At 34.2% G+C, this 27,477-nt stretch overlaps 3 long non-coding RNA genes across 6 annotated transcripts; all 3 read right to left on the reverse strand.

Annotated features, from left to right (window-relative positions):
* Window positions 1-907: 907 nt before the first annotated feature.
* On the reverse strand, window positions 908-27,420 carry LOC111468364. Of its 4 annotated transcripts, none has more exons than XR_002714732.1 (9): window positions 27,186-27,420; window positions 26,885-27,071; window positions 26,379-26,542; window positions 25,666-25,743; window positions 25,002-25,184; window positions 6,531-6,716; window positions 6,216-6,436; window positions 2,797-2,975; window positions 908-978 (listed from the first exon to the last, which is right to left on the reverse strand). It is a non-coding gene; the product is annotated as an uncharacterized LOC111468364 (long non-coding RNA). The 4 variants fall into 4 exon arrangements; XR_002714733.1 differs by having other exon boundaries at window positions 928-973; XR_002714734.1 differs by lacking the exon at window positions 908-978 and adding an exon at window positions 1,113-1,486.
* On the reverse strand, window positions 11,994-20,379 carry LOC111468368. Its single transcript, XR_002714739.1, has 4 exons — window positions 20,363-20,379; window positions 18,616-18,781; window positions 17,932-18,547; window positions 11,994-12,023 (listed from the first exon to the last, which is right to left on the reverse strand). It is a non-coding gene; the product is annotated as an uncharacterized LOC111468368 (long non-coding RNA).
* On the reverse strand, window positions 12,230-15,697 carry LOC111468365. Its single transcript, XR_002714735.1, has 2 exons — window positions 15,178-15,697; window positions 12,230-12,414 (listed from the first exon to the last, which is right to left on the reverse strand). It is a non-coding gene; the product is annotated as an uncharacterized LOC111468365 (long non-coding RNA).
* Window positions 27,421-27,477: the final 57 nt, after the last annotated feature.

A 27,477-nucleotide genomic window follows, 5' to 3' on the forward strand; every position in this document is an offset into this window, starting at 1 on the left:
TTTCAACAACCATCTCACAAACAAGAAATATCCTGGGTTAGTAGAGATACTACTCGTTAATTATCTGTTATATCAACAAATATCCAAGAATGATATAAGATTAAAAATTATTTACTAAGAAGCCATAGTAAAAATGAAGAAGAAAGTAGAGTACAGCTGGGGGAAAATAAACAAATTAAAACAAAAACGGAGTGGGGGGAGACATTGTCTTCACGTGTTTGTCTTTTGTGTGTTTACGTAGGTGCATGAGTGTAAGGTAAGTGCTAGCTGGAATGGTACTACCCCCTGTACCTTCCCTTACCCTATACCCTCCTCATTTCCAATTTTTTAATCAAACAACATCCTCCACATTTTCGCCAGAAATTATTGGATGAGTCTTTTAACGTCTTAACACTTTTGTACCATTAAATCAAAGAAATTATAATATTGTTTCAAATTTGTATATAGATATTAAGAAACATTAAATTTTTTAAATCTGCATCCAATATTATAAATATGACAGCAACAATAGACAGAAGGAGGAAAATGAGGTCCCCTCTTGGCTTGTCTTACTTTAAAAAAGCTTAACAAAAAGATGTTTTGAATTTTTCTATTTTAATTTCTTCTTCTAAATTGTATATATCATTTTAATTCATCTTCATAAATTTTTTTGGCTCTTTCTCCAATTATCCAAAAAATAAAAATAAAAAATGTGTGAAAATGTTAATGATTTTTAAACAAACAAAAAACCAACAAACACCACCAAAAATATACTAAAGCAGGCAGATGATCTTGGTATTTATATTTACAAGAGTGATTTTTATTTATTAATTTTTTAACTTTATAGATCTATAAAATTACCGTAGACCAAAAAGATTAGACAAGTTAGCCTATAAATTATAAACTAATATACAAAAAGAAGAGTGCCAAACTAGTTAAGATATGTACCTTTGGTCAAGAATATAAACGTTCAAATTCCTCCATCCCAGAGTTGCTGAGCTAAAAAAAAAGACATTAATTTAAATATTGAAAAGAAAATCAATATAAAATATGAAAAATATGAAAGTATGAATATTTAAGGGCGAGGGGAGTGTATGGATTGGATTTGCATCTCATCATATGGTATAAAAAAATAGAAAAAAAATTTGAACATTTATTTAATGTACACAAGATTTGAAGGAATCATTTAGGAGAGTGACTTTACAACTGTTACTGTCCCAAACATAATGTGAAATAACTTTAATCATGCAAGCTGGAGAGAAAAAAATGACTATTCCATGACCCACAAAAAGAAGAAACACTATGCTCCACCCAAAATTCTCTCTCTCCGTCACAGACCAATAGAAGATCGCCACGTGGAAGAGAGAACTCCCTTGCCCTTTGGATTATAGGTACAGCCCTAAACTTTTAGGTAACTTCGGCAAAAGCCAATCCCGTATGACCCAATTCAAAATTTTGCCTTTATTTGGACAGGCTGGCATGTTGATGGCTACTGACGTGTCATGGACTAAAAAATATATTTATTGCATTGTACGAAATTATCTTTGGAAAATAAAATAAATAAAAAGAAATAAGGAAATTAGATAGCTTTTTATTTATAAAAATCCCGTAGCCGCAAATGAAGGTAAGATATCAAGAAACTTTAATAATTTCATATTACCGATAATTGTATTCACCTGCACGTAATTTATTATTTTATTAAAGGGTGTTATATTATTTTTTTCAATTATTAATGATTTAATTACATAGTAGATGTAACGGAGAAATACAGGCTATGGGAACGCAATAAAAATAGAAATTTCTTTGAAATTAGATATGTTATAATTACTAAAATACCTCTCCTTAATTTTAATGATTTAAAAGTTTAGATGTTAAACTAAATTGAATAGGTTGAAAAAATAAAGCTTAATTTGTAATTTTTTTTATTAAGTAAAAGAAAATGGGAAAGTAATGATTCAAATCCTTAAATTTTCTTTTTGTCAATAATGTCTTATAAAAAATATTATATATATTATGAAATGCTTTTAAAAATGTTTAATTAATGACAATTTTAAAATTTTTATATATTTAAATTTTATGTTTAAAAACTCAAAATTTTGAAATTTGTGTTCAATAAATCTGTGAAATTTGCAAAAAAATCAAAATTTAAAAAAAATTAGTAATTTTGAAAAATGAAAGATTAAATAAACATAAATATAAAATTTCATATATAAAATTTGTAATTTAAACTAGTAAGATTTATCTGGAAAATAGATAGAAAATATCTGAGGGATAACCTACGAAGAAAAAGGAAAAAAGGACGATGTGACAGAAAAGTTGGTAAAGCTACAGAGTGCAGAAGAAACAGGCTTTTAGGCTGGGAGCAGTTCCCCTTAGCTGAATAACTACTAATATCAATAAACATCAGATGTTTTTTTATTTGAATTATTTGCCTGTGTGTTGGGTTGCTTTTATATATTTCACATTATTCATTAATTCTTTTAGTACAACATTATTCATTAATTATGTTATGTAGATCTCCATTGTTTAATAGAGAATGGATTATGTGCAGTTGTTTATAATGGAAGGGATGTGTTCAAATTTTGGCATCTCAAGCTTCACAAAAATCCAATCACATTGCTAATTTTGAGGTCATTTCAAAGATATTCGTTTTGGCTTTTGTGTTTTTTGAGATTGTGAAATTGGTCTTTTTAATCCAATCAATGTATTCAAATTTTGAGTATAATCTTAGATATACTTAATTTCTCTTTTAAAAAACGGGGGGGGAAGCAGGAGAGAAAGTACAGGCATGGGCATGGAGAAGGGATGATGACTTACTGTGCTTAATGATGATGATGGCACTCTCAATGTCAGTGGACGCTTCGTTCAGGAGCTTACCGGCTCTGCCTATTAATTGTATAAGGCACTCACTTCAGACCAAATAAGTGTCCACAGACAACACCAATTAATGGATGTTCTGTTCCTTTCCCTTGGACATCACTCTGGATTTCCCTGTACTGCATCAAAAACAATCCAAAGTTTTCACGTGAATATTGTCTTAAATTTATCACTGCATATTAGGAACAGAGAATCTCTACAAACAGAGCACAGCATATAAATTTTATAAGTACTTCATGAACAAATTTTATAGTTCATCCATAAAAATAACAATGATCACCGGGGAGATCAGTTGATTTTCTATGAATCCTCATTACAGAGCTACGGAATCTTGTCAACTATCGCTGCAATTTTGTGGCCAGATCGACGCCACCAGACACGAGTGACAGGAAAACGTGACTGATATTAGAATTGTGCAACTAAGTGACATTTCAATGTGAGTGATGTTAGAACTTTTTTGCAACTCGCACTATGAACTTTAGTCTATTTTTGGACATGTGACACTTTTTCTAAGGAGCAGGTTGAAAAATCTTAATTAATACCTAAAGAAGATCTCATAGAGCCAACAAATCTTCCCGTTTTCATTTCTTCTTGTAAATAAACTTTAATATTGAACTGCTACATATAAAATGACTCATCCTATATTAAGGACACTTACTGTATTCTAATTCACCAAATCTACGATAAACAGGCATGCATAGAGAAACTAGGTGAAACAAACAAACTAACAAATAAATAAATTTGAAGTTGGTGTCCAAATCAATGTACTTAAAATCCGCCCATGACATGCAGCATCTATTCCCTGCGTGATGACGACGATATCCATATGGAATTATATAGCCACGACAACTTAAAAAAAATTGGGTATGGCCTCACCAAAACTAAGTTAATTAAAGAGGGAAGAGATAATTTACAAAGAAGAACCTCTCGGTGAGAGCGGTGGAGGACCAAAGCCCGACTGGAAGTGTAGCACTATTTAACAAGATAAAGATCCCAGAGCCCAAGCCCTTTTGTGGAGTTTGAGATGCTAAGGCTCTAGAGAAATTTATCTACGACGTAGAACAAGATTTTCGAGCTGCAAATACCATGTCAGAGGAAGCGAAGGCCACATGGGCGACAATGCATCTAGCCGACGATGCAAAATTATGGTGGAGGCTTGTACATGGACATTGAAGATGGTCGATGTATTGTGGACACTTAGGATAGCTTGAAACAAGAACACTGCTCTCAGTTCTTCACAGCGGATGTCGAAGCCTCGTGGTCAATTCAAAAATACCGCGACACGAGACTAGGAAGTTAGTCAAAGTATTTATCTCCACCTAGGCAGATAAATAGCAAGGTTAATGCCATATCGGGGGAAAAATCGCCTACCACGAATGAATGTCATACGGCTTAACCCGAGCTAGCTAAATTCTACAAGCAGCTAAATGACTTGCAAACAGTTGGGTTCATTAGGCCCACAAATACAATAGTGATCACCCAAGGGCTGGGGAGAGACACCGAGCCAACATCTCCGTCGAAGGAGGGAGATAGAGACGTACCTCTGTAACAACACATGGTCGTGTATAAGTACCATCCAGACAGAGGAAGAGAAGGGTCAGTTGAAAGCGTCGACCACGACAGTTTCAAGAAGAAGAGAGAGTTCTAATTAAGTTGAGGTCAGATCAACTCCAAGATCAAAGCAACAAAAGTCAAGACGGGTGCGAAAATACTATGGATCAGTCAAAGTTATCCACAAGATCGGGAAGGCATCATATAGGATCCAATTGCTCCCATGGATGCAGACTAGCCCTATTGTCCACGTCAATAACATAAAACATTACTCTCTCAACCTAGAAAACGTCAAGCACAGAGAGGCGACACGACCTCACACAAAGAAGAATAATCCCCAAGCAAAGGAAGTAGGAGAAACTTCGACTCAGGAGACGAGACGCCAAGAGTTAACAAACCAAGTAGTTTTCGACAGTTCCTTACAAATTGGAAGAGACTCCACAACACTAAGATTAGCTGGAAGCGTGTCGAAGAGACCTAAAGTCAGCCTTAACCTACAACACCGAGTTGTAAAGAGTCGGTTGATAGAAATGTCAACCAATTGAGTGGGTCACAATCATGCTTGTCTAAGGCGTGTTGCCTATGGCTGCATGACAGATGTCCCGGTCTTGCTTATTCAGGATGTGTTGTCCATGGTTGCATGGCCGCTCCAAACCCCTTCCCCTTTTACGTGCTTTCATCTTAGATATACCTTGACCATTTCACATTGGGTTAATAAGGAGGTGTATGACCATTCACCAAAACCATGTCTACACTTGCCAAGGGTAAAATGCTCCAAAATGTACTACAAGAGGATATGACTAGTTGTCACTTCTCCCTACCCTAAGCTATATGTTATTTAAGTCGTGGTATTTATTTATTTGCTTATAGTCATATAACATTGCTTTCTTCAATTCGTTTTCAAATGTATTTCCTTGCTCACGTTTTCTAAACTTTTTTTTCACAACGTGATTCGAGACCCGAACATACGCCCACGTTATCTGCGACGTCTGAATTTTTCACGACTAACTTGTTCGCTTTGTTAAAACAAGTGCCGGACAATCACTTTTCTTGCATTTAACGGTGAAATTTAGAAACCAGTAGCTGTTTTTGCCTCGTCGAAGTAACGCATTAGGTAACACTGTTACATTAGGGAAATTTCACATGATGCCAATCTGAAAGCTTATGGAACTCACTTTTCTTGCCTTTTAACGCTAAGTTAAACATGTCTTTGAAAACTCAATACTAATGAGAACTAATAAAACTCAAATTCTCCAAATCATAAGCTTGGAATGTGTAAGTACACTAGATTTCTATTAATTTAAAGTCGCTACCATCACTATCATCTATACTCTTATGCGGAATTAAATATTTAAAACTTCATCTTAAAATACTGTCATGAACTTACGTGTTCGAAAACATTTTAAAACAACACAAAGGAATACTAAATAAAACAAGTAAATCATTAAAAGTGAAAACACTCTATACTAACCTAAGATTAAGAAAATAAAATGCTACTATCCGATGCACGTGTCATAGTCTCTGATTGCGATCTCCTCATCAACCGTACAGGGGTACCTTGCCTTTACCTCAAATATGTCCAGGTGGAATCGAATTTTTTTCATTTACTACCTAGGATTATGTACGTTTGTGTAGTGTTGTGTAGTGAGTTTTTGCACAACAATTTCCAACCAAAGTGCTGAAATCAAAGCTATTGCTAAATTGACCCAAAGCAAATGAACAAGTGCAAAGAGAGACCCAAAGGAATTCCAACATCGCATGTGAACAGAAAGAAAAACAATTACAAAACAAAACAAAACAAAACGTACCTCGTCAACTACAGGAAATTTGAGTCTCATTTCAGCAGCTAGCTGCGGAGTGCTGGCCAAGTAAATAGAAGCCTTGGTTCTTGCTGCCGAATAATGTTACATTATTAAGAGAGCACCCATCAACTTCCAAATTTTATGTTCCAATTCCCTCAACCTCACGAGTGGAGAATTTCTTCTACAGATATCCACTTGCGCCCTCCTCCAAAAGTTTACCATGTCGTCTACACCCAAAGCAGAATCATATGCATATGTGAAATGAAAATCTCAGTTTCTACAAGCTTCACAATATCATAAGGACATGTTGTATCTCCTTACAGGCTTTTGGGTTTGAAGGGTCTTCTCTGCGTCAGATACAGATGCAAGAAGATCGCCGGTTACTTGAGACCCCACCTAGTGTATCCTCTTTTTCCAAGCTTCAGTAGTATAGCAACCATAAGAAGCCTGTTTCTCAATTAGCTTGAAGAGACTCGATAGCTCGATACCAGCACCATCAAGTTGCTTCTATTCAGAGAGATAACTAAACAAAAGCGTTCTGGACAAAAGCAAATCATAACTCGCAGAAGAAAAATATCACAGACCATAAGCAACACTCCAGATCATACACACAACTCATAAAGAAAATTACGAATAATAAAGATAATATTCATATATAAGAAGACAACTAAAATATCAGAAAAGCTTCAATACTGTCAGAAACTGCTAAAAGAAATATCACCTTGAGCTTTTATTATTTGCTAAAAGATAGTATTTGGTTCGTGCTTCCAAAGTTGTAACTATATCAAGCTTTGGCTGTCTTTTAGTTGGCCATTTTTGGTTGTATTGTTTAGGGTGATCTTTATTTGGTTGGCTTGTGTTGATCTTTTGGCCTAGTTGAGAAGTAGCTTCCTGTTGCTTTCTTATAGTTCTTCAAATTCAATTTGTTACTCATGTAAGCCATGTTTGATAACCATTTAGCTTACGGCATTTGGTTTTTGGTTTTTGGTTTTTGATTTTTGAAAATTATGCCTATAAATACTACTTCCACCTATGAATTTCTTTGATTAGTTATCTACTTTTTACTTCGGTTTTCAAAACCAAACCAAGTTTTGACAACTTAGTTATCGAAAGCTTGTTGAAAGATAAAATTCATTGCAGAAAAATAATTAAAAAAACAAGCAAAATTTTCAAAGACAAAAGGTTAGCAGACCTTAATTTTTCCCTATTAATACTTCCCAAGTAATTAAAATTACGCAACTAACATCCTAATAACATCCTAATAACATCCTAATAACATCCCAATATTTCCCTATTAATACATAAAACCTCCCTGACTTGCCAAAAGTCCAACATCCTTTTTCTTCAGTTAAAAACTAAGCTTTTGTCAAACCAAATGAAAGAGTGCAAACGAGCAATACAGAAAAGAAGAAAAGCTCATTGGAAAAGGAGCCTATAGAAAGAAACAACATAAAGATTACAAAAAGAGCTATACTTATTGAGATAAGAGGAAAAACGATAGCCACAAAAATCTTTTGAAATCGACACCCAAATGGAGAGCCATGAAACCTAGCTATAGAACAACCTCCCCCGAAAGCTTGCAAGCTCTCAAGAAGTATTTCTATTTTCCCCCAGCCAAATATTCCAATCAAATAGGGGAGAAGAAAAAGTGGCACCAAAGAAAGATCTTTCTTCTCTTGTCCTGAAATGATGGAAGATACAATACTTCATTATATTTTTTATGCAAAGGAAACAGGGAAGTTTATTGATGAAGAACTACAAGTTGGAGAAGCTTCTATAAGAGCTCTCTAGTTTGTTAGAACCAAAGTAAAAGGATAATTACACAACCATTTTGATTTGACAGCCCACAGAGTCGTGAAGTAGTTGACATCTTCTGTGAGTTGATCAAAAGAGCGATCGATGCCACTAAAAACACGCCTATTTCTTTCAAACCAGATAACCCAACAGATAGCAGCGGTGGAAAGGAGCCACAAAGTTTGTTTTGGGTCAGAATAAGAAAAAAGGCTAGAGAAGTTCTGGAACAGCGTAGCCTTGATGTCTCTATGCTAGCCCCAAGGAATACTGAAGCCTTCGTGGGAGGAGGACCAAAAAAGGAAGCAACTAGACAGGATATGAACAAGTGGCTCGCATCCTCCCCATTAAACTTGCACAAGGAGAACCATGTTGGACAGAAAGCCCTATTGGGGTTTTTATTTTAAACTTTATCAGTCGCGTTGAAAGCTTCCAACAATAAAGACCAAGGGAAAACCCGGAACTTTTAGGGTAGCTTTGCAGTCCAAAGTCTGCAAAAGAGTGGGGGATTCTACAAATATTTGACAGAGATAACGTCATCTCTCTTTAGAGTCCAAGAAAGATGGACAAGTACGGCAGTGAGACTGTTTCTCTAAAGGACGGTGGCAAGAGTGTTCCTTTACGCTTACCATTTCATTTCCAAACCTTTACCAAAGGTCTTGCATCCTTATAAAACCGTACTAGGACATTGACATTACTTAAGAACTTTTCCAGTTTATCTTGCCTTGGGTATATTTGTTCTTAGTTATGTCCTTCCAAGTTCTTTGAGATCTTTTTATGGGTTTGTCCTTCTTCGACTGGTTCTTATAATCATCCTTGCATCTTTTAGTCCTTAACTTATGTCTTAAGGTCACACAACCGTTCCAACATTTGCTCCTTATGACTGCCTTCTCAACATCCTTTGTTGAGATTATAAGTCTTCCTTGATCATCCTTAGCACACTTGGAGTCCTGCAAATTCTCTCCCTTTTAAGAACTTTCATCTCCGAAAGTTAACTGTTCTTACCTTGCCTTGGGGATATTTGTTCTTAGTTATGTCCTTCCAAGTTCTTTGACATCTTTTTATGGGGTTTGTCCTTCTTCAACTTGGTCTTATAACCGTCCTTGCATCCTTTAGTCCTTAATTTATGTCTTAAGGCCACACAACTATTCCGACATTTGCTCCTTGTGACTNGTTGAAAGCTTCCAACAATAAAGACCAAGGGAAAACCCGGAACTTTTAGGGTAGCTTTGCAGTCCAAGTCTGCAAAAGAGTGGAGGACCAAAAAAGGAAGCAACTAGACAGGATATGAACAAGTGGCTAGCATCCTCCCCATTAAACTTGCACAAGGAGAACCATGTTGGACAGAAAGCCCTATTGGGGTTTTTATTTTAAACTTTATCAGTCGCGTTGAAAGCTTCCAACAATAAAGACCAAGGGAAAACCCGGAACTTTTAGGGTAGCTTTGCAGTCCAAAGTCTGCAAAAGAGTGGGGGATTCTACAAATATTTGACAGAGATAACGTCATCTCTCTTTAGAGTCCAAGAAAGATGGACAAGTACGGCAGTGAGACTGTTTCTCTAAAGGACGGTGGCAAGAGTGTTCCTTTACGCTTACCATTTCATTTCCAAACCTTTACCAAAGGTCTTGCATCCTTATAAAACCGTACTAGGACATTGACATTACTTAAGAACTTTTCCAGTTTATCTTGCCTTGGGTATATTTGTTCTTAGTTATGTCCTTCCAAGTTCTTTGAGATCTTTTTATGGGTTTGTCCTTCTTCGACTGGTTCTTATAATCATCCTTGCATCTTTTAGTCCTTAACTTATGTCTTAAGGTCACACAACCGTTCCAACATTTGCTCCTTATGACTGCCTTCTCAACATCCTTTGTTGAGATTATAAGTCTTCCTTGATCATCCTTAGCACACTTGGAGTCCTGCAAATTCTCTCCCTTTTAAGAACTTTCATCTCCGAAAGTTAACTGTTCTTACCTTGCCTTGGGGATATTTGTTCTTAGTTATGTCCTTCCAAGTTCTTTGACATCTTTTTATGGGGTTTGTCCTTCTTCAACTTGGTCTTATAACCGTCCTTGCATCCTTTAGTCCTTAATTTATGTCTTAAGGCCACACAACTATTCCGACATTTGCTCCTTGTGACTGTCTTCCCAACATCCTTTGTTGAGATTACAAGTCTTCCATGATCATCCTTGTGTTAAGTCTTAAAATTCTTCTTTTCTTAGTGTTACAAAAGGCCCTACTTGATCCTTTTAACTACCCTTGTCTCTGTAAGGACTGCTTTCTTTTGAGATGGTCTTGCTTCGGGAGGTTTTTAGCCTTAGTTCTTTCCTCTCAAGTCTTTGAGGTTACTATTTGTCCTTAGAAGTTTTAAGGTCACCTTGAATCTTTGCTTGTACAATAACCCTATAGTTAATAAAACACTTCAAAATCCTTAGGCATACATTTTAAACATACTTAGTCGCGGTGGAGAGTCTCTCGAGAGCCATAAAGAACCTTTCTCCTCCACTTTGTCACGAACCGATTTTCGAGTCACAACTTAGTAAAAACTTGAAAATATAAAGAGGACAGTAAATTTTTTCGCATATAAAACATAAATACATTTTATTTACAAATCAAAAATAAAGTTTATGAGTTCGAATACATTGGGCCCGATAAACAAAACAACTTAAAATAATAAAATAGTTGAAAACGCAGTGTAGCTCTATATGGCACCTACTCTAGATCCACTCCCTCCTTAACCAGTTCCTTCTTGCCACCTTAAAACCTTGCGAGAACTAGAATGAGTACAAAACTTAGTAAGTTCCCCTACTTATAGGCTCATAATCATGTCTATGGTGGATGATAGGGTTACCACACTTCTTTCTTGTCATATTCTTGTTATTATCCCAATAACTTATGCCTTTTAAGTTCTATTCTTGAGTACTGGATTCTTGAACATGGTTTTGATCTAAGGACTTTGATTACGAGGTTCTGGATTCCAAACACTTTTGTGTTCGAATTGCCTATTCGGAGACATAATTTTCCATTTACCACATTAAGTGTATCTATTTCCTCTTTTAAGTAAGAATATCATCCGATTAAATTCTTCAAAGAAACTCATACACCATTTTAAGAAAGTACCCTATTTCATCTTCATAACACTTTATTCATTTGCCCCAAATTAAACCTTATTAGACAATATTACCTCAAACATTATTTTCGATCCAAAGAATGACAAGAAATCATCCATTAAAAATGGAAGTCCAATCTCATCCTTTAAACCAAAATTGATGTATCCAAACTGATCTCCTTCCTTACCTACATAACCATCAAACTCAAAAAATTCAAAAGATTGTCCATTATCTATCGTGGACCAAACACAATTTAACTTTTCTTTCGCACAAATTAAACAAATTCTTTTATTCTAGTGCTTTCTTATCTAAAATTTCACAAACCTATTTTTGTGTTCCCTTATTCCTGGATTCCAACAATTTTTCGCTTTCCATTAACACTTCACATGGCATAGACATCTTATTTCTTAATTCCAACCATTCTTTGCTTTCCATGGCATAAAACATCTTATTCCTTGTATCCAAACTTATCTTCTTTCCTCTAAATACATAATTATCAAACTCAAAAACCCAAAAAATTGTCCATCATGGATCAAACACAATTTAACTTTTCTTTAGTACCAAATAAACAAATTCTTTACTCTAGTGCTTTCATCATCTAAAATTTCACAAACCACTTTTTGCTTTCTTACTCTAAAATTTCACAGACCTTCACAAACCTCTTTTAAAAATCCTTTATTGCTTGATTCCAACCATTGTTTGCAGTTCCATGTCATTGATTCAAATTCTTTCTTGCTTCTTAGGGAGCGATAGACATCCTATTTTTTGGTTCCAAAATAATATTTTCAAATCTCAAATTTCAACAAACTTCCGTTTTTTATTCTAACGTTCATGAAATGAACGGTCCTTTATCCACTATTTTCAAACTTTTGCCTGCAATTCTCGTATCCAAACTTATCTTCCATCCTTCCTTACCTAAGTAAAAATCAAAAACTAAAAATATCCAAAAGATTGTCCATTAACGAACTTATATATCAAATATAATTTAACTTTTCTTTATCACCGACCAATTAAGCAAATCCCCTTATTCTAGTGCTTACTTCCACTAAAATTTCACTAACTTTTTTTTTGCTATATCTTAATCCTTGATTCCAACAATTCTTCGCTTTTCCATATCCTAGATTCAAATTCTTTCCCACTTCTCATAGCATATGACATCCTTTTTGTTGGTTCAAAAATAAGCTTTTCAAATCTCCAATTTGAACAAACTTCCGATTTTAACGTTTACGAAAGCGAATAGTCTTTTATCCATGATTCTCATACTTTAACCACAATTCTCTTATCCAAACTTATCTTCCTTCCATCCCTACATACATAATCATCACAAACTAAAAATATCTGAACGTATTGTCCATTAACGACCTTATAGACCAAATACAATTTAACTTTTCTTTAACACCAACCAGTTAAGCAAATCCTTTTATTTTAATGCTTCCTTCATATAAAATTTCACACATCATTTTTTGATCACATATTTCTTGATTCCAACAATGCTACCTTTTTCCATGTACTTGATTCAAATACTTTCCTACTTCTCATGGCATATGGCATCCTTTTTTGTAGGTTCAAAAATAAGCTTTTTCAAATCTCCAATTTGACCAAACTTCCGTTTTCAGCTATAATGTTTATGAAAGTGAATAGTCCTTCATCCACCATTTTCATACCTTTACCCACAATTCTCTTATCAAAACTTATCTTCCTTCCTTACATACATGACTATCACAAATTAAATATGTCTAAAAGATTGTCCAGTAACTAACTTATAGACAAATACAATTTAACATTTCTTTATCACCAACCAATTAGTCAAACCCTTTTATTCTAGTGCTTCCTTCCTCTACAATTTCACACACATCGTTTTTCGATCCCTTATTCCTGGATTCCAAAAATTCTTCATTCCATGTCCTTGATTCAATTCTTTCCTACATCTTATGGCATATGACATCCTATTTCTTGGTACTAAAATAAGCTTTTCAAATTTTCAATTTGAATAAACTTCCATTTCCGGTCTAACGTTTATGAAAGTGAATAGTCCTTTATCCACCATTCTCATACATTTACCCACAATTAACTTATCCAAACTTATCTCCTTCCTTCTTGACATACATAACCATGCCACACTAAAAATATGTCCAAAAGATTTTCCATTAACAAACTTATAGACCAAATACAATTTAACAATTCTTTATCACCAACCAATTAAGCAAATCCTCCTATTCTAGTCCTTCCCTTCTCTAAAATTTCACAAATGTATTTTTGTTATCCATTATTATTTTTGTTATCCTTTATTCCTTGATTCCAACAATTCTTCACTTTTTCATGCTCTTGATTCAAATTATTTCCTACTTCTCATGGCATATGACATCCTCTTTCTTCGTCCCAAAACAAACTTTTCAAATCTCAAATTTAAACAAACATCTGTTTTCGTCTCTAACGTTTATGAAAGTGAATAGTCATTCAACCACCATTTTCATACTTTTGCCCGAAATTCCCTAATCCAAATTTATCATTCTTCCTTCGTTACATACATAACCATCAAAAACTAAAAATATCCAAAAGATTGTTCATCTACGAACTTATAGACCAAATAAATTTTAACTTTACTTTATCGACAACCAATCAAGCAAATCTACTATAATGGTGCTTCTTTCCCCTAAAATTCCTCAGACGTTGTCTTACTATCCTCTATTTCTTGATTCCAACAATTCTTCACTTTATCAAATCCTTGATTTAACCTCTTTCCTACTTCTCATGGCATATAACATCCTATATTTTGGTTCCAAAACAAGCTTTTCAAATCTCTAATTTGAACAAACTTACGTTTTTTATTCTTTCACGGAAACTCCTTCATCCACCTTTCTCATATTTTTACCCACAATTTTCTTATCCAAACTTTCCTTCCTTCCTAACATACATAACCATTTCCTTACATACATAACCATCACAGACTAAAAATAACTAAAAGATTGTCAATTAACGAACTTATAGACCAAATAGAATTTAACATTTCCTTATCACCAACCAATTAAGCAAATCCTTTTATTCGAGCGCTTCCTTCCTCTAAAATTCCACAAATTTCATTATGAGATCCCATATTCCTTGATTCCAACACTTATTCACTTTTCTATATCCTTGATAGAAATTCTTTCCTACTTCTTGGGGCATATGACATCCTAATTCTTGGTTCCTAAATAAGCTTTTCGAATCTCCAATTTGAACAAACTTTCATTTTCGGTTCTAACGTTTTGAATAGTCTTTTATCCACCTTTATCATGCTTTTACCCACAATTCTCTTATCCAAACTTATCATCCTTCCTTCCTTACATACATAACCAACATGAACTAAAAATATCCAAAAGATTGCCCATTAACGAACTTATAGACCAAATAGAATTTAACTTTTCTTTATCACCAACCAATTAAGCAAACCCTTTTATTCGAGTGCTTCTTTCCTCTAAAACTCCACCAACTTTCTTTTGAGATCTCTTATTCCTTGATTCCAACAATTCTTCATTTTTCCATATCCTTGATATAAATTCTTTTCTACTTCACATGGCATATGACATCCTATTTCTTGGTTCCTAAATAAGTTTTTCGAATCTCCAATTTGAACAAACTTTCATTTTCGGTCCTAACGTTTTGAATAGTCCTTTATCCACCATTCTCATACTTTTACCCACAATTCTCTTATCCAAACTTATATTCCTTCCTTCCTTACATAGATAACCATCGCAATAAATATCCAAAAGATTGTCCATTAACGAACTTATAGACCAAATAGAATTTAACTTTTCCTTATCACCAACAAATTAAGCAAATCCTTTTATTCGAGTGCTCCCTTCCTCTAAAATTCCACAAATTTACTTTTGAGATCCCTTATTTCTTGATTCAAATAATACTTCACTTTTCCATATCCTTGATATGAATTCTTTCCTACGTCTCATGCCATATGACATCATCTTTCTTGGTTCCAAACTAAGCTTTTCGATTCTCCACCTTTCTCCACCTTTCTCATGCTTTTACCCACAATTCTCGTATACAAACTTATCTTCTTTCCTTCATTCCTTACATACAAAACAATCACAAACTAAAAATACCCAAAAGACTGTCCATTAACGAACTTATAGACCAAATAGACTTTAACTTTGCCTTATCACCAACCAATTAAGCAAATCCTTTTATTCGAGTGATTCCTTCCTCTAAAATTCCACAAACTTTCTTTTGATCTCCCTTATTCCTTGATTCCAACAATTCTTCACTTTTCCATATCCTTGATAGAAATTCTTTCCTACTTCTCATGGCATCTGACATCCTATTTCTTGGTTCCAAACTAAGCTTTTCGAATCTCCAATTGGTTCAATCTTCCATTTTCGGTTCTAACGTTTTGAATAGTCTTTTATCCACCTTTCTCATGCTTTTACCCACAATTCTCTTATCCAAACTTATCTACCTTCCTTCCTTACATACATAACCATCACAAACTAAAAATATCCAAAAGATTGTCCATTAACGAACTTATAGACCAAATAGAATTGAACTTTGCCTTATCACCAACCAATTAAGCATATCCTTTTATAAGAGTGCTTCCTTCCTCTAAAATTCCACCAACTTTCTTTTGATCTCCCTTATTCCTTGATTCCAACAATTCTTCACATTTTCGTATCCTTGATATAAATTCTTTCCTACTTCACATGGCATATTACATCCTATTTCTTGGTTCCTAAATAAGTTTTTCGAATCTCCAATTTGAACAAACTTTCATTTTCGGTCCTAACGTCTTGAATAGTCCTTTATCCACCATTCTTATACTTTTACCCACAATTCTCTTATCCAAACTTATCTTCCTTCCTTCCTTACATACATAACCATCGAAAACTAAAAATATCCAAAAGATTGTCCATTAACGAACTTATAGACCAAATAGAATTGAACTTTGCCTTATCACCAACCAATTAAGCATATCCTTTTATAAGAGTGCTTCCTTCCTCTAAAATTCCACCAACTTTCTTTTGATCTCCCTTATTCCTTGATTCCAACAATTCTTCACTTTTCCGTATCCTTGATATAAATTCTTTCCTACTTCACATGGCATATTACATCCTATTTCTTGGTTCCTAAATAAGTTTTTCGAATCTCCAATTTGAACAAACTTTCATTTTCGGTCCTAACGTTTTGAATAGTCCTTTATCCACCATTCTTATACTTTTACCCACAATTCTCTTATCCAAACTTATCTTCCTTCCTTCCTTACATAGATAACCATCGAAAACTAAAAATATCCAAAAGATTGTCCATTAACGAACTTATAGACCAAATAGAATTGAACTTTGCCTTATCACCAACCAATTAAGCATATCCTTTTATAAGAGTGCTTCCTTCCTCTAAAATTCCACCAACTTTCTTTTGATCTCCCTTATTCCTTGATTCCAACAATTCTTCACTTTTCCGTATCCTTGATATAAATTCTTTCCTACTTCACATGGCATATTACATCCTATTTCTTGGTTCCTAAATAAGTTTTTCGAATCTCCAATTTGAACAAACTTTCATTTTCGGTCCTAACGTTTTGAATAGTCCTTTATCCACCATTCTTATACTTTTACCCACAATTCTCTTATCCAAACTTATCTTCCTTCCTTCCTTACATAGATAACCATCGAAAACTAAAAATATCCAAAAGATTGTCCATTAACGAACTTATAGACCAAATAGAATTGAACTTTGCCTTATCACCAACCAATTAAGCATATCCTTTTATAAGAGTGCTTCCTTCCTCTAAAATTCCACCAACTTTCTTTTGATCTCCCTTATTCCTTGATTCCAACAATTCTTCACTTTTCCGTATCCTTGATATAAATTCTTTCCTACTTCACATGGCATATTACATCATATTTCTTGGTTCCTAAATAAGTTTTTCGAATCTCCAATTTGAACAAACTTTCATTTTCGGTCCTAACGTTTTGAATAGTCCTTTATCCACCATTCTTATACTTTTACCCACAATTCTCTTATCCAAACTTATCTTCCTTCCTTCCTTACATAGATAACCATCGAAAACTAAAAATATCCAAAAGATTGTCCATTAACGAACTTATAGACCAAATAGAATTGAACTTTGCCTTATCACCAACCAATTAAGCATATCCTTTTATAAGAGTGCTTCCTTCCTCTAAAATTCCACCAACTTTCTTTTGATCTCCCTTATTCCTTGATTCCAACAATTCTTCACTTTTCCGTATCCTTGATATAAATTCTTTCCTACTTCACATGGCATATTACATCCTATTTCTTGGTTCCTAAATAAGTTTTTCGAATCTCCAATTTGAACAAACTTTCATTTTCGGTCCTAACGTTTTGAATAGTCCTTTATCCACCATTCTTATACTTTTACCCACAATTCTCTTATCCAAACTTATCTTCCTTCCTTCCTTACATAGATAACCATCGAAAACTAAAAATATCCAAAAGATTGTCCATTAACGAACTTATAGACCAAATAGAATTGAACTTTGCCTTATCACCAACCAATTAAGCATATCCTTTTATAAGAGTGCTTCCTTCCTCTAAAATTCCACCAACTTTCTTTTGATCTCCCTTATTCCTTGATTCCAACCATTCTTCACTTTTCCATATCCTTGATATAAATTCTTTCCTACTTCACATGGCATATTACATCCTATTTCTTGGTTCCTAAATAAGTTTTTCGAATCTCCAATTTGAACAAACTTTCATTTTCGGTCTTAACGTTTTGAATAGTCCTTTATCCAACATTCTTATACTTTTACCCACAACTCTCTTATCCAAACTTAAATTCCTTCCTTACATACATAACAATCGAAAACTAAAAATATCCAAAAGATTGTCCATTAACGAACTTATAGACCAAATAGAATTTAACTTTGCCTTATCACCAACCAATTAAGCAAATCCTTTTATAAGAGTGCTTCCTTCCTCTAAAATTCCACAAACTTTCTTTTGATCTCCCTTATTCCTTGATTCCAACAATTCTTCACTTTTCCATATCCTTGATAGAAATTCTTTCCTACTTCTCATGGCATCTGACATCCTATTTCTTGGTTCCAAACTAAGCTTTTCGAATCTCCAATTGGTTCAATCTTCCATTTTCGGTTCTAACGTTTTGAATAGTCTTTTATCCACCTTTCTCATGCTTTTACCCACAATTCTCTTATCCAAACTTATCTTCCTTCCTTCCTTACATACATAACCATCACAAACTAAAAATACCCAAAAGATTGTCCATTAACGAACTTATAGACCAAATAGAATTTAACTTTGCCTTATCACCAACCAATTAAGCAAATCCTTTTATTCGAGTGCTACCTTCCTCTAAAATTCCACAAACTTTCTTTTCAGATCCCTTATTCCTTGATTCCAACAATTCTTCACTTTTCCGTATCCTTGATATAAATTCTTTCCTACTTCACATGGCATATTACATCCTATTTCTCTTCACTTTTCCGTATCCTTGATATAAATTCTTTCCTACTTCACATGGCATATTACATCCTATTTCTTGGTTCCTAAATAAGTTTTTCGAATCTTCAATTTGAACAAACTTTCATTTTCGGTCCTAACGTTTTGAATAGTCCTTTATCCACCATTCTTATACTTTTACCCACAATTCTCTTATCCAAACTTATCTTCCTTCCTTCCTTACATAGATAACCATCGAAAACTAAAAATATCCAAAAGATTGTCCATTAACGAACTTATAGACCAAATAGAATTGAACTTTGCCTTATCACCAACCAATTAAGCATATCCTTTTATAAGAGTGCTTCCTTCCTCTAAAATTCCACCAACTTTCTTTTGATCTCCCTTATTCCTTGATTCCAACAATTCTCCACTTTTCCATATCCTTGATAGAAATTCTTTCCTACTTCTCATGGCATCTGACATCCTATTTCTTGGTTCCAAACTAAGCTTTTCGAATCTCCAATTGGTTCAATCTTCCATTTTCGGTTCTAACGTTTTGAAAAGTCTTTTATCCACCTTTCTCATGCTTTTACCCACAATTCTCTTATCCAAACTTATCTTCCTTCCTTCCTTACATACATAACCATCACAAACTAAAAATACCCAAAAGACTGTCCATTAACGAACTTATAGACCAAATAGAAATTTAACTTTTCCTTATCACCAATCAATTAAGCAAATCCTTTTATTCGAGTGCTTCCTTCCTTTAAAATTCCACAAACTTTCTTTTGATATCCCTTATTCCTTGATTCCAACAATTCTTCACTTTTCCATATCCTTGATATAAATTCTTTACTACTTCTCATGGCATATGACATTCTATTTCTTGGTTCCAAACTAAGATTTTCGAATCTCCCATTTGGACAAAATTCATTTTCGGTTTTAACGTTTTGAATAGTCTTTTATCCACCTTTCTCATGCTTTTACCCACAATTCTCTTATCCAAACTTATCTTTCTTCCTTCCTTACATACATAAGTATCACAAACTTAAGATACCCAAAAGATTGTCCATTAACGAACTTATAGACCAAATAGAATTTAACTTTGCCTTATCACCAACCAATTAAGCAAATCCTTTTATAAGAGTGCTTCCTTCCTCTAAAATTCCACAAACTTTCTTTTGATCTCCCTTATTCCTTGATTCCAACAATTCTTCACTTTTCCATATCCTTGATAGAAATTCTTTCCTACTTCTCATGGCATCTGACATCCTATTTCTTGGTTCCAAACTAAGCTTTTCGAATCTCCAATTGGTTCAATCTTCCATTTTCGGTTCTAACGTTTTGAATAGTCTTTTATCCACCTTTCTCATGCTTTTACCCACAATTCTCTTATCCAAACTTATCTTCCTTCCTTCCTTACATACATAACCATCACAAACTAAAAATACCCAAAAGATTGTCCATTAACGAACTTATAGACCAAATAGAATTTAACTTTGCCTTATCACCAACCAATTAAGCAAATCCTTTTATTCGAGTGCTACCTTCCTCTAAAATTCCAAAAACTTTCTTTTCAGATCCCTTATTCCTTGATTCCAACAATTCTTCACATTTTCGTATCCTTGATATAAATTCTTTCCTACTTCACATGGCATATTACATCCTATTTCTTGGTTCCTAAATAAGTTTTTCGAATCTCCAATTTGAACAAACTTTCATTTTCGGTCCTAACGTCTTGAATAGTCCTTTATCCAACATTCTTATACTTTTACCCACAATTCTCTTATCCAAACTTATCTTCCTTCCTTCCTTACATACATAACCATCATGAACTAAAAATATCCAAAAGATTGTCCATTAACGAACTTATAGACCAAATAGAATTGAACTTTTCTTTATAACCAATCAATTAAGCAAATCCTTTTATTCGAGTGCTTCCTTCCTCTAAAATTCCACAAACTTTCTTTTCAGATCCCTTATCCCTTGATTCCAACAATTCTTCACTTTTCCGTATCCTTGATATAAATTCTTTAGTACTTCACATGGCATATTACATCATATTTCTTGGTTCCTAAATAAGTTTTTCGAATCTCCAATTTGAACAAACTTTCATTTTCGGTCCTAACGTTTTGAATAGTCCTTTATCCACCATTCTTATACTTTTACCCACAATTCTCTTATCCAAACTTATCTTCCTTCCTTCCTTACATACATAACCATCATGAACTAAAAATATCCAAAAGATTGTCCATTAACGAACTTATAGACCAAATAGAATTGAACTTTTCTTTATAACCAATCAATTAAGCAAATCCTTTTATTCGAGTGCTTCCTTCCTCTAAAATTCCACAAACTTTCTTTTCAGATCCCTTATTCCTTGATTCCAACCATTCTTCACTTTTCCATATCCTTGATATAAATTCTTTCCTACTTCACATGGCATATTACATCCTATTTCTTGGTTCCTAAATAAGTTTTTCGAATCTCCAATTTGAACAAACTTTCATTTTCGGTCCTAACGTCTTGAATAGTCCTTTATCCAACATTCTTATACTTTTACCCACAATTCTCTTATCCAAACTTAAATTCCTTCCTTCCTTACATACATAACAATCGAAAACTAAAAATATCCAAAAGATTGTCCATTAACGAACTTATAGACCAAATAGAATTTAACTTTGCCTTATCACCAACCAATTAAGCAAATCCTTTTATAAGAGTGCTTCCTTCCTCTAAAATTCCACCAACTTTCTTTTGATCTCCCTTATTCCTTGATTCCAACAATTCTTCACTTTTCCATATCCTTGATAGAAATTCTTTCCTACTTCTCATGGCATCCGACATCCTATTTCTTGGTTCCAAACTAAGCTTTTCGAATCTCCAATTGGTTCAATCTTCCATTTTCGGTTCTAACGTTTTGAAAAGTCTTTTATCCACCTTTCTCATGCTTTTACCCACAATTCTCTTATCCAAACTTATCTTCCTTCCTTCCTTACATACATAACCATCATGAACTAAAAATATCCAAAAGATTGTCCATTAACGAATTTATAGACCAAATAGAATTGAACTTTTCTTTATAACCAATCAATTAAGCAAATCCTTTTATTCGAGTGCTTCCTTCCTCTAAAATTCCACAAACTTTCTTTTCAGATCCCTTATCCCTTGATTCCAACAATTCTTCACTTTTCCGTATCCTTGATATAAATTCTTTAGTACTTCACATGGCATATTACATCATATTTCTTGGTTCCTAAATAAGTTTTTCGATTCTCCAATTTGAACAAACTTTCATTTTCGGTCCTAACGTTTTGAATAGTCCTTTATCCACCATTCTTATACTTTTACCCACAATTCTCTTATCCAAACTTATCTTCCTTCCTTCCTTACATACATAACCATCATGAACTAAAAATATCCAAAAGATTGTCCATTAACGAACTTATAGACCAAATAGAATTGAACTTTTCTTTATAACCAATCAATTCAGCAAATCCTTTTATTCGAGTGCTTCCTTCCTCTAAAATTCCACAAACTTTCTTTTCAGATCCTTTATTCCTTGATTCAACCATTCTTCACTTTTCCATATCCTTGATATAAATTCTTTCCTACTTCACATGGCATATTACATCCTATTTCTTGGTTCCTAAATAAGTTTTTCGAATCTCCAATTTGAACAAACTTTCATTTTCTTACATCCTATTTCTTGGTTCCTAAATAAGTTTTTCGAATCTCCAATTTGAACAAACTTTCATTTTCGGTCATCCTATTTCTTGGTTCCTAAATAAGTTTTTCGAATCTCCAATTTGAACAAACTTTCATTTTCGGTCCTAACGTTTTGAATAGTCCTTTATCCAACATTCTTATACTTTTACCCACAATTCTCTTATCCAAACTTATCTTCCTTCCTTCCTTACATAGATAACCATCGAAAACTAAAAATATCCAAAAGATTGTCCATTAACGAACTTATAGACCAAATAGAATTGAACTTTGCCTTATCACCAACCAATTAAGCATATCCTTTTATAAGAGTGCTTCCTTCCTCTAAAATTCCACAAACTTTCTTTTGATCTCCCTTATTATTCCTTGATTCCAACAATTCTTCACTTTTCTATATCCTTGATAGAAATTCTTTCCTACTTCTCATGGCATCAGACATCCTATTTTTTGGTTCCAAACTAAGCTTTTCGAATCTCCTCTTTCCTACTTCTCATGGCATCAGACATCCTATTTTTTGGTTCCAAACTAAGCTTTTCGAATCTCCAATTGGTTCAATCTTCCATTTTCGGTTCTAACGTTTTGAATAGTGTTTTATACACCTTTCTCATGCTTTTACCCACAATTCTCTTATCCAAACTTATCTTCCTTCCTTCCTTACATACATAACAATCACAAACTAAAAATACCCAAAAGATTGTCCATTAACGAACTTATAGATTAAATAGAAATTCCCTTTCCCTTATCACCAACCAATTAAGCAAATCCTTTTATTCGAGTGCTTCCTTCCTCTAAAATTCCACAAACTTTCTTTTGAGATCCCTTATCCCTTGATTCCAACAATTCTTCACTTTTCCATATCCTTGATATAAATTCTTTCGTACTTCACATGGCATATTACATCATATTTCTTGGTTCCTAAATAAGTTTTTCGAATCTCCAATTTGAACAAACTTTCATTTTCGGTCCTAACGTTTTGAATAGTCCTTTATCCACCATTCTTATACTTTTACCCACAATTCTCTTATCCAAACTTATCTTCTTTCCTTACATAGATAACCATCGAACTAAAAATATCCAAAAGATTGTCCATTAGCGAACTTATAGACCAAATAGAATTTACCTTTGCCTTATCACCAACCAATTAAGCAAATCCTTTTATTCGAGTGCTTCCTTCCTCTAAAATTCCACAAACTTTCTTTTCAGATCCCTTATTCCTTGATTCCAACAATTCTTCACTTTTCCGTATCCTTGATATAAATTCTTTCCTACTTCACATGGCATATTACATCCTATTTCTTGGTTCCTAAATAAGTTTTTCGAATCTTCAATTTGAACAAACTTTCATTTTCGGTCCTAACGTTTTGAATAGTCCTTTATCCACCATTCTTATACTTTTACCCACAATTCTCTTATCCAAACTTATCTTCCTTCCTTCCTTACATAGATAACCATCGAAAACTAAAAATATCCAAAAGATTGTCCATTAACGAACTTATAGACCAAATAGAATTGAACTTTTCTTTATAACCAACCAATTAAGCGAATCCTTTTATTCGAGTGCTTCCTTCCTCTAAAATTCCACAAACTTTCTTTTGAGATCCCTTGATAAATTCTTTCCTACGTCTCATGGCATATGACATCCTATTTCTTGGTTCCAAAATTAGCTTTTCGAATCTCCAATTTGAACAAATTTCCATTTTCGGTTCTAACGTTTTGAATAGTCTTTTATCCACCATTCTCATAATTTTACCCACAATTTTCTTATCTAAACTTATCTTCCTTCCTTCCTTCCTTCGTTACATACATAACCATTACAAACTAGAAATAACCAAAAGATTGTCCATTAACGAACTTATAGACCAAATACAGTTAAATGTATCTAAGAAGTGCCTTTATCCCATCATCTGAATGATTCTTCCAAATTTACAATTCTTTACAACCATTTCTTCTCACTTGCCCTAAAATAAACCTCCTTACTTAGTTGCCCAATCATTATCTCCAATTTAAAAAACCACAAGAACTCCTTAAACAAAAAAGGAATTCACACCTTTAGATTAATCCCTAATGTTTCATCTTTAGTAAGAAATGACAGAGGATCTGCATCATCTCTCCTATGGTCTTGCCCAACCTAGTGGTTGTAGTTCCATAGTGGAAGAGCTTGAAGAAAAGGTTATTTTACGCAATTTTATCAGTTTAAGAATTTTAAAAGTATTGGAAGACCTTGGGGTGAGGTGTAGCCTTATTAGATCACACCTCTATATGGGAGGGTGTGTACAATTTTTCGTAATTTCCTTTTTAAGTCTTACTTTGTTTGATTGGAGCATCTTTTTAGGTCAATTGGGATCCTCTCAGGGATATCACACCTGTTCTTTTTTGTAATTATCCTTTGGGTCTTATTTTGCTTGATTGTAGCACCTTTTTAGTTCAATTGGGCTCCTCTTTGGATGGTTTTTTTTTGTGTGTTCCTCTTGTATTCTTTCATTTGATCTCAATGAAAGCTTCATTTTTCTTCTAAAAAAACTATTCCTAACTACCTAAAACACTCATAAAACAAAAGATGTCATTTAATTTTTTACTCATGAACCTCTTTCAACTTTAACATTCATAACAATTCTTTGTTGTAGTTTAATCATTTACTCTTGAAACAAAAAACATGATACCGGTAGAGCACCAGGAACATCAGAAAAGAAAAACAAAAGATGTAATAAAAAGTAAAAATAGGAAACTAACCTTATTAGAGCCACAACATTGCCAAAAGGCAATTCCTGTGAGAACTAGGTTGCACATATGGTAGTTCATGATGTCATATAGAAAATTTCTTACGTGAAGAAGTGTTGAAAGTAGCAACCGGAGTTGGATACCTTGTAGAATGCCCTCATCTTTATTATCTCCATCTATGTCCTCCACCTCCATCTGAAATTTTCACAACATAGTTACCAATCAAAATCTTCTCCATTAGCAAAGGAAATACGAGCAATAATGCCAAACCAATGAGATATGGATAATTTGAAACCATTGTGAGTGGACATTAACCGTTTTTTTGTAGAAGTTTAACCCACTGATTCTAGCTTGTCTTAGGAATAATCTCAGATAATATTTGCATTAGCCAAACTTAGTAGGCCTATCTATAATTTTTGTGCACATAGTTAAATAAGCACCAAATATCAACTTTGAAAATTTTTCATCAAGAATTAAATCATTTTATTGCATATGCATAAAATCAACATGGTTGATCGTGAATAATTTCTAGTGTTATTCAATTGCCAAATCTCATTCAAACATTTTTGCACCTTGTTAGGTGACTTGCAGGCATATAATAATTTCCAATGAAGCAAGCTAGTAAGAGACAAAAAATTCACTCACATCAGATGCTTATATCTTTTTTAGACTCTACCTTTTCCTCTTCAGCAGACCAAATTCTTTCTTAGACTTTGCCATTTTCCTCTTCAGCTGATCAAACTCTTTCTTCTACCTTTAAAAGAAATAATAAGGTACAGAAAATGTCAAAAAGTTTGAACTCGTAAACTTATTAGAAAATAAAACAAAATTTGTCCTTCATTTTGCAGGGCTAATTCACACATTGAAAATATAAAACAGCGAAAACTGAATGTTGTTCAAATTGGTAAAACATTTGTATATGGAAGAATCTGCATATATCACACTTGATAACTTAATCAGAGGATGTTATCATGTCATATAACTTAATCAGAGTATGTTTTGGGGTGGGAGAAGAGAAACTGAGTTTAATTGAAGTAATGAAATGTACACAAAAGGGAGAGGAAGCCTTCCAAATGCTGTGGTAAAACATTTTTAGCTTGGCTTTCCATTTTTCTTATCTAGTTGGTAGGTCAACATCCTTGTTGCCAGCTGAAACCTAAGAATTAGTAGCATTGCCAGACATGTTTCAAGCAATATTTTGTGATCTCTTCTTACTTGACATAATCCAAACAGAGGTTACATCTAAAGTTGCTAAAGCTACAATACACAACTTCACAGCCAACAAATAATAAATAAAATAAAATAAAATAAAACTTCAAAACAACAATTACTTCCCACGCCCCCCGAAAATTTAAATTCAACTTCACAGGCTTGGGCTTGGAATCATACCAGTATTCCTAGCAGATGCGAAAATCCAACCGGCCTCAATGACAAGGTCAACTGCTTTTCTGTTGTCCAAGCAATCACTTCATCAAGAGCAACTGCATTGTTCTTCCCCTCTCTGTTACTGGAACAGATCTCACTGACATAAGAGTTCGTCGTCCTGCTCTCTTCTGCCAACACATAAATTTTAATATCAGGTTTGTCCCTTGGCTCCTCACACAATGAAGAGATAGAAGATGACGGAGAATAAAACGAAGAGTCCAAGATAATAATCACGTAACCATAGGAGCAATGAACCTACTAAAAACGCCCTAATCCTCCGTAATCGAAACCACGAAAGATACAGAGAGTGTCGATAAAAACGAAAAATCCCTTGATTAACCTCTGAAGTTCTCCAAGGAACCCCTAAATCGGAATAGCCAGCCGTAACTTAAAATCTCAAACCCAGGACAGAATAGTCAAGATCGAACTACCTATGCTTAATCAAAGAGTTTAGGATAGCGATTACATACAGTTCCAGAGGCAAGAGTGAGCTGGGAATACTAAAGCTGAAGCGGAGTGGAAGTGACATGAACGCCGAAAAAACGTGGCCGTATTTCGAAATATGAACTTCACCGTCGCATTCGTCGTCGCCAGATCAGTCGCCACTCCTGAAAAATCCGCCCCCGCTTGGATCACGAACTTGTCGAAGAAAATGCCCTGCCAACAGAAAACAGAGTGCGAGTGAGGGGAGGACCCCATTGGGCTGAGAACTAGGCTCGAGTGGAACGAATGCGAATCCCTTGACGAACAGAATAGCCAGCCGTACATTACCTCTATTTTTCATCACCGAGACGAGTCGAGAAACTTCTTTCGATTCTTCTCTCTCTCTCCCTCCGATTGCCTGGTAATGATCTAGCGTTTGATTTCGGCAACGAACACTCAAGAGAAAAGAGGCCGTTGATGGAGCGCTCTGATTCTAGCGGGAAAGTCATAAAGCGAGCCACTCCAGATGCCTTGGCCACGAGGGAGCTGCACAACGAAATATGTCCGTTGATTTTGCGCCGCTACCGCTAATAATTAGCATTTTATTATCTATTTAGATAGCCGTTAGGCCCGTTACTAA

Source organism: Cucurbita maxima, unplaced genomic scaffold (genome assembly GCF_002738345.1).
Source record: "Cucurbita maxima cultivar Rimu unplaced genomic scaffold, Cmax_1.0 Cma_Scf00036, whole genome shotgun sequence".
Lineage (NCBI taxonomy): Eukaryota > Viridiplantae > Streptophyta > Magnoliopsida > Cucurbitales > Cucurbitaceae > Cucurbita > Cucurbita maxima.